This window comes from Lemur catta, chromosome 10 (assembly GCF_020740605.2).
Source record: "Lemur catta isolate mLemCat1 chromosome 10, mLemCat1.pri, whole genome shotgun sequence".
NCBI classification, from domain to species: Eukaryota; Metazoa; Chordata; class Mammalia; order Primates; family Lemuridae; genus Lemur; species Lemur catta.
In genome coordinates this window covers 91,970,035-91,985,199 of record NC_059137.1, presented here as the reverse complement: position 1 = coordinate 91,985,199, position 15,165 = coordinate 91,970,035, and positions in this window count along the sequence as shown.

Sequence of the window (15,165 nt, the reverse complement as noted above, 5' to 3'; positions counted from 1 at the left end):
GATAGTGTTAGGGTTATGGTTAAGTTTAGCATCAGCCCTAGGATAGTGTTAGGGTAAGGGTTAGGGTTAGCATCAGGCCTAGGATAGTGTTAGGGTTACGGTTAGAATCAGCCCAAGGATAGTGTTAGGGTTAGGGTTAAGTTTTGCATCAGCCCTAGGATAGTGTTAGGGTTAGTGTTAGGGTTACCATCAGCCCTAGGATAGTGTTAGGGTTAGGGTTAGGGTTAGCATCAGCCCTAGGATAGTGTTAGGGTTAGGGATAGGGTTAGCATCAGCCCTAGGATAGTGTTAGGGTTAGGGTTATCATCAGCCCTAGGATAGTGTTAGGGTTAGGGTTATGGTTATCATCAGGCCTAGGATAGTGTTAGGGTTAGGGTTAGCATCAGCCCTAGGATAGTGTTAGGGTTAGTGTTAGGGTTAGCATCAGCCCTAGGATAGTGTTAGGGTTAGGGTTAGCATCAGGCCTAGGATAGTGTCAGGGTTAGGGTTAGCATCAGCCCTAGGATAGTGTTAGGGTTAAGGTTAGGGTTAGCATCATCCGTAGGATAGTGTTAGGGTTAGGGTTAGCCTCAGCCCTAAGATAGTGTTAGAGTTAGGGTTAGGGTTAGCATCAGCCCTAGGGTAGTGTTAAGGTTAGGGTTAGGGTTAGCATCCGACCTAGGATAGTGTTAGGGTTAGGGTTAGGGTTAGCATCAGCCCTAGGATAGTGTTAGGGTTAGGGTTAACATAAACCCTAGGATAGTGTTAGGGTTAGGGTTAGGGTTATCATCAGGCCTAGGATAGTGTTAGGGTTAGGGTTAGGGTTAGCATAAGTTCAAGGATAGTGTTAGGGTTAGCGTTAGGGTTAGAATTAGCCCTAGGATAGTGTTAGGGTTAGGGTTAGGGTTCGCATCAACCCTAGGATAGTGTTAGGGTTAGGGTTAACATAAACCCTAGGATAGTGTTAGGGTTAGGGTTAGGGTTAGCATCAGGCCTAGGATATTGTTAGGGTTAGGGTTAGCATCAGCCCTAGGATAGTGTTAGGGTTAGGGTTAGGGTTATCATCAGGCCTATGATAGTGTTAGGGTTAGGGTTATCATCAGCCCTAGGATAGTGTTAGGGTTAGGGTTAGCATCAGCAATAGGATAGTGTTAGCGTTAGGGTTAGGGTTAGCATCAGGCCTAGGATAGTGTTAGGGTTAGGGTTAGCATCAGCCCTAGGATAGTGTTAGGGTTAGGGTTAGGGTTAGCATCAGCCCTAGGATAGTGTTAGGGTTAGTGTTAGTGTTAGCATCAGCCCTAGGATATTATTAGGGTTAGGGTTAGCATCAGCCCTAGGATACTGTTAGGGTTAGAGTTAGGGTTCTCACCAGGCTTAGGATAGTGTTAGTGTCAGGGTTACCATCAGCCTTAGGATAGTGTTAGGGTTAGGGTTAGGGTTAGCATCAGCCCTAGGATATTATTAGGGTTAGGGTTAAGATTAGCATCAGCCCTAGGATAGTGTTAGGGTTAGGGTTAGGGTTAGCATCAGCCCTAGGATAGTGTTAGGGTTAGGGTTATCATCAGCCCTGGGATAATGTTAGGGTTAGGGTTAGGGTTAGCATCAGCCCTAGGATAGTGTTAGGGTTAGGGTTAGCATCAGCCCTAGGATAGTGTTAGGGTTATTGTTAGGGTTAGCATCTGCCCTAGGATAGTGTTTGGGTTAGGGTTAGCATCAGCCCTAGGATAGTGTTAGGGTTAGGGTTAGGGTTAGCATCAGCCCTAGGATAGTGTTAGGGTTAGGGTTAGCATCAGCCCTAGGATAGTGTTAGGGTTAGGGTTAGGGTTAGCATCAGCCCTAGGATAGTGTTAGGGTTAGGGTTAGCATCAACCCTAGGGTAGTTTTAGGGTTAGGGTTAGGGTTAGCGTCAGCCCTAGGTTAGTGTTAGGGTTAGGGTTAGCCTCAGCCCTAGGAGAGTGTTATGGTTAGGGATAGGGTTAGCATCAGGCCTAGGATAGTGTTAGGGTTAGGGTTAGGGTTAGCATCAGCCCTAGGATATTGTTAGGGTTAGGGTTAGGGTTAGCATCAGCCCTAGGATATTATTAGGGTTAGGGTTAGCATCAGCCCTAGGATAGTGTTAGGGTTAGGGTTAGCATCAGCCCTAGGATAGTGTTAGGGTTAGGGTTAGGGTTAGCATCAGCCCTAGGATAGTGTTAGGGTTAGGGTTAGCATCAGCCCTAGGATAGTGTAAGGGTTAGGGTTAGGGTTAGCATCAGCCCTAGGATAGTGTTAGGGTTAGGGTTAGCATCAACCCTAGGATAGTTTTAGGGTTAGAGTTAGGGTTAGCGTCAGCCCTAGGATAGTGTTAGGGTTAGGGTTAGCCTCAGCCCTAGGAGAGTGTTATGGTTAGGGATAGGGTTAGCATCAGGCCTAGGATAGTGTTAGGGTTAGGGTTAGGGTTAGCATCAGCCCTAGGATAGTGTTAGGGTTATGGTTAGGGTTATTATCAGGCCTAGGATAGTGTTAGGGTTAGGGTTAGCATCAGCTCTAGGATAGTGTTAGGGTTAGGGTTAGGGTTAGCATCAGCCCTAGGATACTGTTAGGGCTAGGGTTAGCATCAGCCCTAGGATAGTGTTAGGGTTAGGGTTAGGGTTAGCATCAGGCCTAGGATAGTGTTAGGGTTAGGGTTAGCATCAGCCCTAGGATAGTGTTAGGGTTAGGGTTAGGGTTAGCATGAGCCGTAGGATAGCGTTAGGATTAGGGTTAGCCTCAGCCCTAAGATAGTGTTAGAGTTAGGGTTAGGGTTAGCATGAGCCCTAGGATAGTGTTAGGGTTAGGGTTAGGGTTAGCATCCGCCCTAGGATAGTGTTAGGTTTAGGGTTAGGGTTAGCATCAGCCCTAGGATAGTGTTAGGGTTAGGGTTAACATAAACCCTAGGATAGTGTTAGGGTTTGGGTTAGGGTTATCGTCAGGCCTAGGATATTGTTAGGGTTAGGGTTAGGGTTAGCATCAGTTCAAGGATAGTGTTAGGGTTAGCGTTAGGGTTAGCATCAGCCCTAGGATAGTGTTAGGGTTAGGGTTAACATAAACCCTAGGATAGTGTTAGGGATAGGGTTAGGGTTATCATCAGGCCTAGGATAGTGTTAGGGTTAGGGTTAGCCTCAGCCCTAAGATAGTGTTAGAGTTAGGGTTAGGGTTAGCATCAGCCCTAGGATAGTGTTAGGGTTAGGGTTAGGGTTAGCATCAGCTCTAGGATAGTGTTAGTGTTAGTGTTTGCATCAGCCCTAGGATAGTGTTACGGTTAGGGTTAGGGTTAGCATCAGCCCTAGGATAGTGTTAGGGTTAGGGTTAACATAAACCCTAGGATAGTGTTAGGGTTAGGGTTGGGGTTATCATCAGGCCTAGGATAGTGTTAGGGTTAGGGTTGGGGTTAGCATCAGGTCAAGGACAGTGTTAGGGTTATGGATAGGGTTAGCATCTGCCCTAGGATAGTGTTAGGGTTAGGGTTAGGGTTAGCATCAGCCCAAGGATAGTGTTAGGGGTAGGGTTAGCATCAGCCCTAGGATAGTGTTAGGGTTAGGGTTAGCATCAGCTCTAGGATAGTGTTAGGGTTAGGGTTAACATTATCCCTAGGATAGTGTTACGGTTAGGGTTAGGGTTATCAACAGGCCTAGGATAGTGTTAGGGTTAGGGTTAGGGTTAGCATAAGTTCAAGGATAGTGTTAGGGTTAGCGTTAGGGTTAGAATCAGCCCTTGGATAGTGTTAGGGTTAGGGTTAACATAAACCCTAGGATAGTGTTAGGGTTAGGGTTAGGGTTAGCATCAGGCCTAGGATAGTGTTAGGGTTAGGGTTAGCATCAGCCCTAGGATAGTGTTAGGGTTAGGTTTAGGGTTATCATCAGGCCTATGATAGTGTTAGGGTTAGGGTTATCATCAGCCCTAGGATAGTGTTAGGGTTAGGGTTAGCATCAGCCCTAGGATAGTGTTAGGGTTAGGGTTAGGGTTAGCATCAGGCCTAGGATAGTGTTAGGGTTAGGGTTAGCATCAGCCGTAGAATAGTGTTAGGGTTAGGGTTAGGGTTATCATCAGGCCTAGGATAGTGTTAGGGTTAGGGTTAGCCTCAGCCCTAGGAGAGTGTTATGGTTAGGGATAGGGTTAGCATCAGGCCTAGGATAGTGTTAGGGTTAGGGTTAGGGTTAGCATCAGCCCTAGGATATTGTTAGGTTTAGGGTTAGGGTTAGCATCAGCCCTAGGATATTATTAGGGTTAGGGTTAGCATCAGCCCTAGGATAGTGTTAGGGTTAAGGTTAGGGTTAGCACCAGGCCTAGGATAGTGTTAGGGTTAGGGTTAGCCTCAGCCCTAGGATAGTGTTCGAGTTAGGGTTAGGGTTAGCATCAGCCCTAGGATAGTGTTAGGGTTAGGGTTAGGGTTAGCATCAGCCCTGGGATAGTGTTAGGGTTAGGGTTAGGGTTAGCATCAGCCCTAGGATAGTGTTAGTGTTATGGTTAGGTTTAGCATCAGCCCTAGGATAGTGTTAGGGTAAGGGTTAGGGTTAGCAGCGGGCCTAGGATTGTGTTAGGGTTACGGTTAGAATCAACCCTAGGATAGTGTTAGGGTTAGGGTTAGGGTTAGCATCAGCCCTAGGATAGTGTTAGCGTTAGGGTTAGGCTTAGCATCAGCCCTAGGATATTATTAGGGTTAGGGTTAGCATCAGCCTTAGGATAGTGTTAGGGTTAGGGTTAGGGTTAGCATCAGCCGTAGGATAGTGTTAGGGTTAGGGTTAACATAAACCCTAGGATAGTGTTAGGGTTAGGGTTAGGGTTATCATCAGGCCTAGGATAGTGTTAGGGTTAGGGTTGGGGTTAGCATCAGGTCAAGGACAGTGTTAGGGTTATGGATAGGGTTAGCATCTGCCCTAGGATAGTGTTAGGGTTAGGGTTAGGGTTAGCATCAGCCCAAGGATAGTGTTAGGGTTAGGGTTAGCATCAGCCCTAGGATAGTGTTAGGGTTAGGGTTAGGGTTAGCATCAGGCCCAGGATCGTGTTACAGTTAGGGTTAGCATCAGCCCTAGGATAGTGTTAGGGTTAGGGTTAGCATCAGCCCTAGGATAGTGTTAGGGTTACGGTTAACATAAACCCTAGGATAGTGTTACGGTTAGGGTTAGGGTTATCAACAGGCCTAGGATAGTGTTAGGGTTAGGGTTAGGGTTAGCATGAGTTCAAGGATAGTGTTAGGGTTAGCGTTAGGGTTAGAATCAGCCCTTGGATAGTGTTAGGGTTAGGGTTAACATAAACCCTAGGATAGTGTTAGGGTTAGGGTTAGGGTTAGCATCAGGCCTAGGATAGTGTTAGGGTTAGGGTTAGCATCAGCCCTAGGATAGTGTTAGGGTTAGGGTTAGCATCAGCCCAAGGATAGTGTTAGGGTTAGGGTTAGGGTTAGCATCAGCCCTAGGATAGTGTTAGTGTTAGGGATAGGGTTAGCATCACCCTAGGATAGTGTTAGGGTTAGGGTTATCATCAGCCCTACGATAGTGTTAGGGTTAGGGTTAGGGTTAGCATCAGCCCTAGGATAGTGTTAGTGTTAGGGATAGGGTTAGCATCACCCTAGGATAGTGTTAGGGTTAGGGTTATCATCAGCCCTAGGATAGTGTTAGGGTTAGGGTTAGGGTTAGCATCAGCCCTAGGATAGTGTTAGTGTTAGGGATAGGGTTAGCATCACCCTAGGATAGTGTTAGGGTTAGGGTTATCATCAGCCCTAGGATAGTGTTAGGGTTAGGGTTAGGGTTATCATCAGGCCTAGGATAGTGTTAGGGTTAGGGTTAGCATCAGCCCTAGGATAGTGTTAGGGTTAGTGTTAGGGTTAGCATCAGCCCTAGGATAGTGTTAGGGTTAGGGTTAGCATCAGCCCTAGGATAGTGTTAGGGTTAGGGTTAGGGTTAGCATCAGGCCTAGGATAGTGTCAGGGTCAGGGTTAGCATCAGCCCTAGGATAGTGTTAGGGTTAAGGTTAGGGTTAGCATCAGCCGTAGGATAGTGTTAGGGTTAGGGTTAGCCTCAGCCCTAAGATAGTGTTAGAGTTAGGGTTAGGATTAGCATCAGTCCTAGGGCAGTGTTAAGGTTAGGGTTAGGGTTAGCATCCGACCTAGGATAGTGTTAGGGTTAGGGTTAGGTTTAGCATCAGCCCTAGGATAGTGTTAGGGTTAGAGTTAACATAAACCCTAGGACAGTGTTAGGGTTAGGGTTAGGGTTATCATCAGGCCTAGGATAGTGTTAGGGTTAGGGTTAGGGTTAGCATAAGTTCAAGGATAGTGTTAGGGTTAGCGTTAGGGTTAGAATCAGCCCTAGGATAGTGTTATGGTTAGGGTTAGGGTTAGCATCAGCCCTAGGATAGTGTTAGGGTTAGGGTTAACGTAAACCCTAGGATAGTGTTAGGGTTAGGGTTAGGGTTAGCATCAGGCCTAGGATAGTGTTAGGGTTAGGGTTAGCATCAGCCCTAGGATAGTGTTAGGGTTAGGGTTAGGGTTATCATCAGGCCTATGATAGTGTTAGGGTTAGGGTTATCATCAGCCCTAGGATAGTGTTAGGGTTAGGGTTAGCATCAGCCCTAGGATAGTGTTAGCGTTAGGGTTAGGGTTAGCATCAGGCCTAGGATAGTGTTAGGGTTAGGGTTAGCATCAGCCCTAGGATAGTGTTAGGGTTAGGGTTAGGGTTAGCATCAGCCCTAGGATAGTGTTAGGGTTAGTGTTAGTGTTAGCATCAGCCCTAGGATATTATTAGGGTTAGGGTTAGCATCAGCCCTAGGATACTGTTAGGGTTAGAGTTAGGGTTCTCACCAGGCTTAGGATAGTGTTAGTGTTAGGGTTACCATCAGCCTTAGGATAGTGTTAGGGTTAGGGTTACGGTTAGCATCAGCCCTAGGATATTTTTAGGGTTAGGGTTAGGGTTAGCATCTGCCCTAGGATAGTGTTTGGGTTAGGGTTAGCATCAGCCCTAGGATAGTGTTAGGGTTAGGGTTAGGGTTAGCATCAGCCCTAGGGTAGTGTTAGGGTTAGGGTTAGCATCAGCCCTAGGATAGTGTTAGGGTTAGGGTTAGGGTTAGCATCAGCCCTAGGATAGTGTTAGGGTTAGGGTTAGCATCAACCCTAGGGTAGTTTTAGGGTTAGGGTTAGGGTTAGCGTCAGCCCTAGGTTAGTGTTAGGGTTAGGGTTAGCCTCAGCCCTAGGAGAGTGTTATGGTTAGGGATAGGGTTAGCATCAGGCCTAGGATAGTGTTAGGGTTAGGGTTAGGGTTAGCATCTGCCCTAGGATATTGTTAGGGTTAGGGTTAGCATCAGCCCTAGGATAGTGTTAGGGTTAGGGTTAGCATCAGCCCTAGGATAGTGTTAGGGTTAGGGTTAGGGTTAGCATCAGCCCTAGGATAGTGTTAGGGTTAGGGTTAGCATCAGCCCTAGGATAGTGTAAGGGTTAGGGTTAGGGTTAGCATCAGCCCTAGGATAGTGTTAGGGTTAGGGTTAGCATCAACCCTAGGATAGTTTTAGGGTTAGAGTTAGGGTTAGCGTCAGCCCTAGGATAGTGTTAGGGTTAGGGTTAGCCTCAGCCCTAGGAGAGTGTTATGGTTAGGGATAGGGTTAGCATCAGGCCTAGGATAGTGTTAGGGTTAGGGTTAGGGTTAGCATCAGCCCTAGGATAGTGTTAGGGTTATGGTTAGGGTTATCATCAGGCCTAGGATAGTGTTAGGGTTAGGGTTAGCATCAGCCCTAGGATAGTGTTAGGGTTAGGGTTAGGGTTAGCATCAGCCCTAGGATAGTGTTAGGGTTAGGGTTAGGGTTAGCATCAGCCTTAGGATAGTGTTAGGGTCAGGGTTAGGGTTAGCATCAGCCCTAGGATATTATTAGGGTTAGGGTTAGGGTTAGCATCAGCCCTAGGATAGTGTTAGGGTTAGGGTTAGGGTTAGCATCAGCCCTGGGATAGTGTTAGGGTTAGGGTTAGCATCAGCCCTGGGAAATGTTAGGGTTGGGGTTAGGGTTAGCATCAGCCCTAGGATAGTGTTAGGGTTAGGGTTAGCATCAGCCCTCGGATAGTGTTAGTGTTAGGGTTAGGGTTAGCATCAGCCGTAGGATAGTGTTAGGGTTAGGGTTAACATAAACCCTAGGATAGTGTTAGGGTTAGGGTTAGGGTTATCATCAGGCCTAGGATAGAGTTAGGATTAGGGTTGGGGTTAGCATCAGGTCAAGGACAGTGTTAGGGTTATGGATAGGGTTAGCATCTGCCCTAGGATAGTGTTAGGGTTAGGGTTAGGGTTAGCATCAGCCCAAGGATAGTGTTAGGGTTAGGGTTAGCATCAGCCCTAGGATAGTGTTAGGGTTAGGGTTAGGGTTAGCATCAGGCCCAGGATCGTGTTACAGTTAGGGTTAGCATCAGCCCTAGGATAGTGTTAGGGTTAGGGTTAGCATCAGCCCTAGGATAGTGTTAGGGTTAGGGTTAACATAAACCCTAGGATAGTGTTACGGTTAGGGTTAGGGTTATCAACAGGCCTAGGATAGTGTTAGGGTTAGGGTTAGGGTTAGCATAAGTTCAAGGATAGTGTTAGGGTTAGCGTTAGGGTTAGAATCAGCCCTTGGATAGTGTTAGGGTTAGGGTTAACATAAACCCTAGGATAGTGTTAGGGTTAGGGTTAGGGTTAGCATCAGGCCTAGGATAGTGTTAGGGTTAGGGTTAGCATCAGCCCTAGGATAGTGTTAGGGTTAGGTTTAGGGTTATCATCAGGCCTATGATAGTGTTAGGGTTAGGGTTATCATCAGCCCTAGGATAGTGTTAGGGTTAGGGTTAGCATCAGCCCTAGGATAGTGTTAGGGTTAGGGTTAGGGTTAGCATCAGGCCTAGGATAGTGTTAGGGTTAGGGTTAGCATCAGCCGTAGAATAGTGTTAGGGTTAGGGTTAGGGTTATCATCAGGCCTAGGATAGTGTTAGGGTTAGGGTTAGCCTCAGCCCTAGGAGAGTGTTATGGTTAGGGATAGGGTTAGCATCAGGCCTAGGATACTGTTAGGGTTAGGGTTAGGGTTAGCATCAGCCCTAGGATATTGTTAGGTTTAGGGTTAGGGTTAGCATCAGCCCTAGGATATTATTAGGGTTAGGGTTAGCATCAGCCCTAGGATAGTGTTAGGGTTAGGGTTAGCATCAGCCTTAGGATAGTGTTCGGGTTAGGGTTAGGGTTAGCATCAGCCCTAGGATAGTGTTAGGGTTAGGGTTAGCCTCAGCCCTAGGAGAGTGTTAGGGTTAGGGATAGGGTTAGCATCAGGCCTAGGATAGTGTGAGGCTTAGGGTTAGGGTTAGCATCAGCCCTAGGATAGTGTTAGGGTTAGGGTTAGCATCAGGCCTAGGATAGTGTTAGGGTTAGGGTTAGCATCAGCCCTAGGATAGTGTTAGGGTTAGGGTTATGGTTAGCATCAGCCCTAGGATAGTGTTAGGGTTATGGTTAGGTTTAGCATCAGCCCTAGGATAGTGTTAGGGTAAGGGTTAGGGTTAGCATCAGGCCTAGGATAGTGTTAGGGTTACGGTTAGAATCAGCCCAAGGATAGTGTTAGGGTTAGGGTTAAGTTTTGCATCAGCACTAGTATAGTGTTAGGGTTAGGGTTAGGGTTACCATCAGCCCTAGGATAGTGTTAGGGTTAGGGTTAGGGTTAGCATCAGCCCTAGGATAGTGTTAGTGTTAGGGATAGGGTTAGCATCAGCCCTAGGATAGTGTTAGGGTTAGGGTTATCATCAGCCCTAGGATAGTGTTAGGGTTAGGGTTAGGGTTATCATCAGGCCTAGGATAGTGTTAGGGTTAGGGTTAGCATCAGCCCTAGGATAGTGTTAGGGTTAGTGTTAGGGTTAGCATCAGCCCTAGGATAGTGTTAGGGTTAGGGTTAGCATCAGCCCTAGGATAGTGTTAGGGTTAGGGTTAGGGTTAGCATCAGCCCTAGGATAGTGTTAGTGTTATGGTTAGGTTTAGCATCAGCCCTAGGATAGTGTTAGGTTAAGGGTTAGGGTTAGCAGCGGGCCTAGGATTGTGTTAGGGTTACGGTTAGAATCAACCCTAGGATAGTGTTAGGGTTAGGGTTAGGTTTAGCATCAGCCCTAGGATATTATTAGGGTTAGGGTTAGCATCAGCCTTAGGATAGTGTTAGGGTTAGGGTTAGGGTTAGCATCAGCCGTAGGATAGTGTTAGGGTTAGGGTTAACATAAACCCTAGTATAGTGTTAGGGTTAGGGTTAGGGTTATCATCAGGCCTAGGATAGTGTTAGGGTTAGGGTTGGGGTTAGCATCAGGTCAAGGACAGTGTTAGGGTTATGGATAGGGTTAGCATCTGCCCTAGGATAGTGTTAGGGTTAGGGTTAGGGTTAGCATCAGCCCAAGGATAGTGTTAGGGTTAGGGTTAGCATCAGCCCTAGGATAGTGTTAGGGTTAGGGTTAGGGTTAGCATCAGGCCCAGGATCGTGTTACAGTTAGGGTTAGCATCAGCCCTAGGATAGTGTTAGGGTTAGGGTTAGCATCAGCCCTAGGATAGTGTTAGGGTTAGGGTTAACATAAACCCTAGGATAGTGTTACGGTTAGGGTTAGGGTTATCAACAGGCCTAGGATAGTGTTAGGGTTAGGGTTAGGGTTAGCATGAGTTCAAGGATAGTGTTAGGGTTAGCGTTAGGGTTAGAATCAGCCCTTGGATAGTGTTAGGGTTAGGGTTAACATAAACCCTAGGATAGTGTTAGGGTTAGGGTTAGGGTTAGCATCAGGCCTAGGATAGTGTTAGGGTTAGGGTTAGCATCAGCCCTAGGATAGTGTTAGGGTTAGGGTTAGCATCAGCCCAAGGATAGTGTTAGGGTTAGGGTTAGGGTTAGCATCAGCCCTAGGATAGTGTTAGTGTTAGGGATAGGGTTAGCATCACCCTAGGATAGTGTTAGGGTTAGGGTTATCATCAGCCCTAGGATAGTGTTAGGGTTAGGGTTAGGGTTAGCATCAGCCCTAGGATAGTGTTAGTGTTAGGGATAGGGTTAGCATCACCCTAGGATAGTGTTAGGGTTAGGGTTATCATCAGCCCTAGGATAGTGTTAGGGTTAGGGTTAGGGTTAGCATCAGCCCTAGGATAGTGTTAGTGTTAGGGATAGGGTTAGCATCACCCTAGGATAGTGTTAGGGTTAGGGTTATCATCAGCCCTAGGATAGTGTTAGGGTTAGGGTTAGGGTTATCATCAGGCCTAGGATAGTGTTAGGGTTAGGGTTAGCATCAGCCCTAGGATAGTGTTAGGGTTAGTGTTAGGGTTAGCATCAGCCCTAGGATAGTGTTAGGGTTAGGGTTAGCATCAGCCCTAGGATAGTGTTAGGGTTAGGGTTAGGGTTAGCATCAGGCCTAGGATAGTGTCAGGGTCAGGGTTAGCATCAGCCCTAGGATAGTGTTAGGGTTAAGGTTAGGGTTAGCATCAGCCGTAGGATAGTGTTAGGGTTAGGGTTAGCCTCAGCCCTAAGATAGTGTTAGAGTTAGGGTTAGGATTAGCATCAGTCCTAGGGCAGTGTTAAGGTTAGGGTTAGGGTTAGCATCCGACCTAGGATAGTGTTAGGGTTAGGGTTAGGTTTAGCATCAGCCCTAGGATAGTGTTAGGGTTAGAGTTAACATAAACCCTAGGACAGTGTTAGGGTTAGGGTTAGGGTTATCATCAGGCCTAGGATAGTGTTAGGGTTAGGGTTAGGGTTAGCATAAGTTCAAGGATAGTGTTAGGGTTAGCGTTAGGGTTAGAATCAGCCCTAGGATAGTGTTATGGTTAGGGTTAGGGTTAGCATCAGCCCTAGGATAGTGTTAGGGTTAGGGTTAGGGTTATCATCAGGCCTATGATAGTGTTAGGGTTAGGGTTATCATCAGCCCTAGGATAGTGTTAGGGTTAGGGTTAGCATCAGCCCTAGGATAGTGTTAGCGTTAGGGTTAGGGTTAGCATCAGGCCTAGGATAGTGTTAGGGTTAGGGTTAGCATCAGCCCTAGGATAGTGTTAGGGTTAGGGTTAGGGTTAGCATCAGCCCTAGGATAGTGTTAGGGTTAGTGTTAGTGTTAGCATCAGCCCTAGGATATTATTAGGGTTAGGGTTAGCATCAGCCCTAGGATACTGTTAGGGTTAGAGTTAGGGTTCTCACCAGGCTTAGGATAGTGTTAGTGTTAGGGTTACCATCAGCCTTAGGATAGTGTTAGGGTTAGGGTTAGGGTTAGCATCAGCCCTAGGATATTTTTAGGGTTAGGGTTAGGGTTAGCATCTGCCCTAGGATAGTGTTTGGGTTAGGGTTAGCATCAGCCCTAGGATAGTGTTAGGGTTAGGGTTAGAGTTAGCATCAGCCCTAGGGTAGTGTTAGGGTTAGGGATAGCATCAGCCCTAGGATAGTGTTAGGGTTAGGGTTAGGGTTAGCATCAGCCCTAGGATAGTGTTAGGGTTAGGGTTAGCATCAACCCTAGGGTAGTTTTAGGGTTAGGGTTAGGGTTAGCGTCAGCCCTAGGTTAGTGTTAGGGTTAGGGTTAGCCTCAGCCCTAGGAGAGTGTTATGGTTAGGGATAGGGTTAGCATCAGGCCTAGGATAGTGTTAGGGTTAGGGTTAGGGTTAGCATCTGCCCTAGGATATTGTTAGGGTTAGGGTTAGCATCAGCCCTAGGATAGTGTTAGGGTTAGGGTTAGCATCAGCCCTAGGATAGTGTTAGGGTTAGGGTTAGGGTTAGCATCAGCCCTAGGATAGTGTTAGGGTTAGGGTTAGCATCAGCCCTAGGATAGTGTAAGGGTTAGGGTTAGGGTTAGCATCAGCCCTAGGATAGTGTTAGGGTTAGGGTTAGCATCAACCCTAGGATAGTTTTAGGGTTAGAGTTAGGGTTAGCGTCAGCCCTAGGATAGTGTTAGGGTTAGGGTTAGCCTCAGCCCTAGGAGAGTGTTATGGTTAGGGATAGGGTTAGCATCAGGCCTAGGATAGTGTTAGGGTTAGGGTTAGGGTTAGCATCAGCCCTAGGATAGTGTTAGGGTTATGGTTAGGGTTATCATCAGGCCTAGGATAGTGTTAGGGTTAGGGTTAGCATCAGCCCTAGGATAGTGTTAGGGTTAGGGTTAGGGTTAGCATCAGCCCTAGGATAGTGTTAGGGTTAGGGTTAGGGTTAGCATCAGCCTTAGGATAGTGTTAGGGTCAGGGTTAGGGTTAGCATCAGCCCTAGGATATTATTAGGGTTAGGGTTAGGGTTAGCATCAGCCCTAGGATAGTGTTAGGGTTAGGGTTAGGGTTAGCATCAGCCCTAGGATAGTGTTAGGGTTAGGGTTAGCATCAGCCCTGGGATAATGTTAGGGTTGGGGTTAGGGTTAGCATCAGCCCTAGGATAGTGTTAGGGTTAGGGTTAGCATCAGCCCTCGGATAGTGTTAGTGTTAGGGTTAGGGTTAGCATCAGCCGTAGGATAGTGTTAGGGTTAGGGTTAACATAAACCCTAGGATAGTGTTAGGGTTAGGGTTAGGGTTATCATCAGGCCTAGGATAGAGTTAGGGTTAGGGTTGGGGTTAGCATCAGGTCAAGGACAGTGTTAGGGTTATGGATAGGGTTAGCATCTGCCCTAGGATAGTGTTAGGGTTAGGGTTAGGGTTAGCATCAGCCCAAGGATAGTGTTAGGGTTAGGGTTAGCATCAGCCCTAGGATAGTGTTAGGGTTAGGGTTAGGGTTAGCATCAGGCCCAGGATCGTGTTACAGTTAGGGTTAGCATCAGCCCTAGGATAGTGTTAGGGTTAGGGTTAGCATCAGCCCTAGGATAGTGTTAGGGTTAGGGTTAACATAAACCCTAGGATAGTGTTACGGTTAGGGTTAGGGTTATCAACAGGCCTAGGATAGTGTTAGGGTTAGGGTTAGGGTTAGCATAAGTTCAAGGATAGTGTTAGGGTTAGCGTTAGGGTTAGAATCAGCCCTTGGATAGTGTTAGGGTTAGGGTTAACATAAACCCTAGGATAGTGTTAGGGTTAGGGTTAGGGTTAGCATCAGGCCTAGGATAGTGTTAGGGTTAGGGTTAGCATCAGCCCTAGGATAGTGTTAGGGTTAGGTTTAGGGTTATCATCAGGCCTATGATAGTGTTAGGGTTAGGGTTATCATCAGCCCTAGGATAGTGTTAGGGTTAGGGTTAGCATCAGCCCTAGGATAGTGTTAGGGTTAGGGTTAGGGTTAGCATCAGGCCTAGGATAGTGTTAGGGTTAGGGTTAGCATCAGCCGTAGAATAGTGTTAGGGTTAGGGTTAGGGTTATCATCAGGCCTAGGATAGTGTTAGGGTTAGGGTTAGCCTCAGCCCTAGGAGAGTGTTATGGTTAGGGATAGGGTTAGCATCAGGCCTAGGATACTGTTAGGGTTAGGGTTAGGGTTAGCATCAGCCCTAGGATATTGTTAGGTTTAGGGTTAGGGTTAGCATCAGCCCTAGGATATTATTAGGGTTAGGGTTAGCATCAGCCCTAGGATAGTGTTAGGGTTAGGGTTAGCATCAGCCTTAGGATAGTGTTAGGGTTAGGGTTAGGGTTAGCATCAGCCCTAGGATAGTGTTAGGGTTAGGGTTAGCCTCAGCCCTAGGAGAGTGTTAGGGTTAGGGATAGGGTTAGCATCAGGCCTAGGATAGTGTGAGGCTTAGGGTTAGGGTTAGCATCAGCCCTAGGATAGTGTTAGGGTTAGGGTTAGCATCAGGCCTAGGATAGTGTTAGGGTTAGGGTTAGCATCAGCCCTAGGATAGTGTTAGGGTTAGGGTTATGGTTAGCATCAGCCCTAGGATAGTGTTAGGGTTATGGTTAGGTTTAGCATCAGCCCTAGGATAGTGTTAGGGTAAGGGTTAGGGTTAGCATCAGGCCTAGGATAGTGTTAGGGTTACGGTTAGAATCAGCCCAAGGATAGTGTTAGGGTTAGGGTTAAGTTTTGCATCAGCACTAGTATAGTGTTAGGGTTAGGGTTAGGGTTACCATCAGCCCTAGGATAGTGTTAGGGTTAGGGTTAGGGTTAGCATCAGCCCTAGGATAGTGTTAGTGTTAGGGATAGGGTTAGCATCAGCCCTAGGATAGTGTTAGGGTTAGGGTTATCATCAGCCCTAGGATAGTGTTAGGGTTAGGGTTAGGGTTATCATCAGGCCTAGGATAGTGTTAGGGTTAGGGTTAGCATCAGCCCTAGGATAGTGTTAGGGTTAGTGTTAGGGTTAGCATCAGC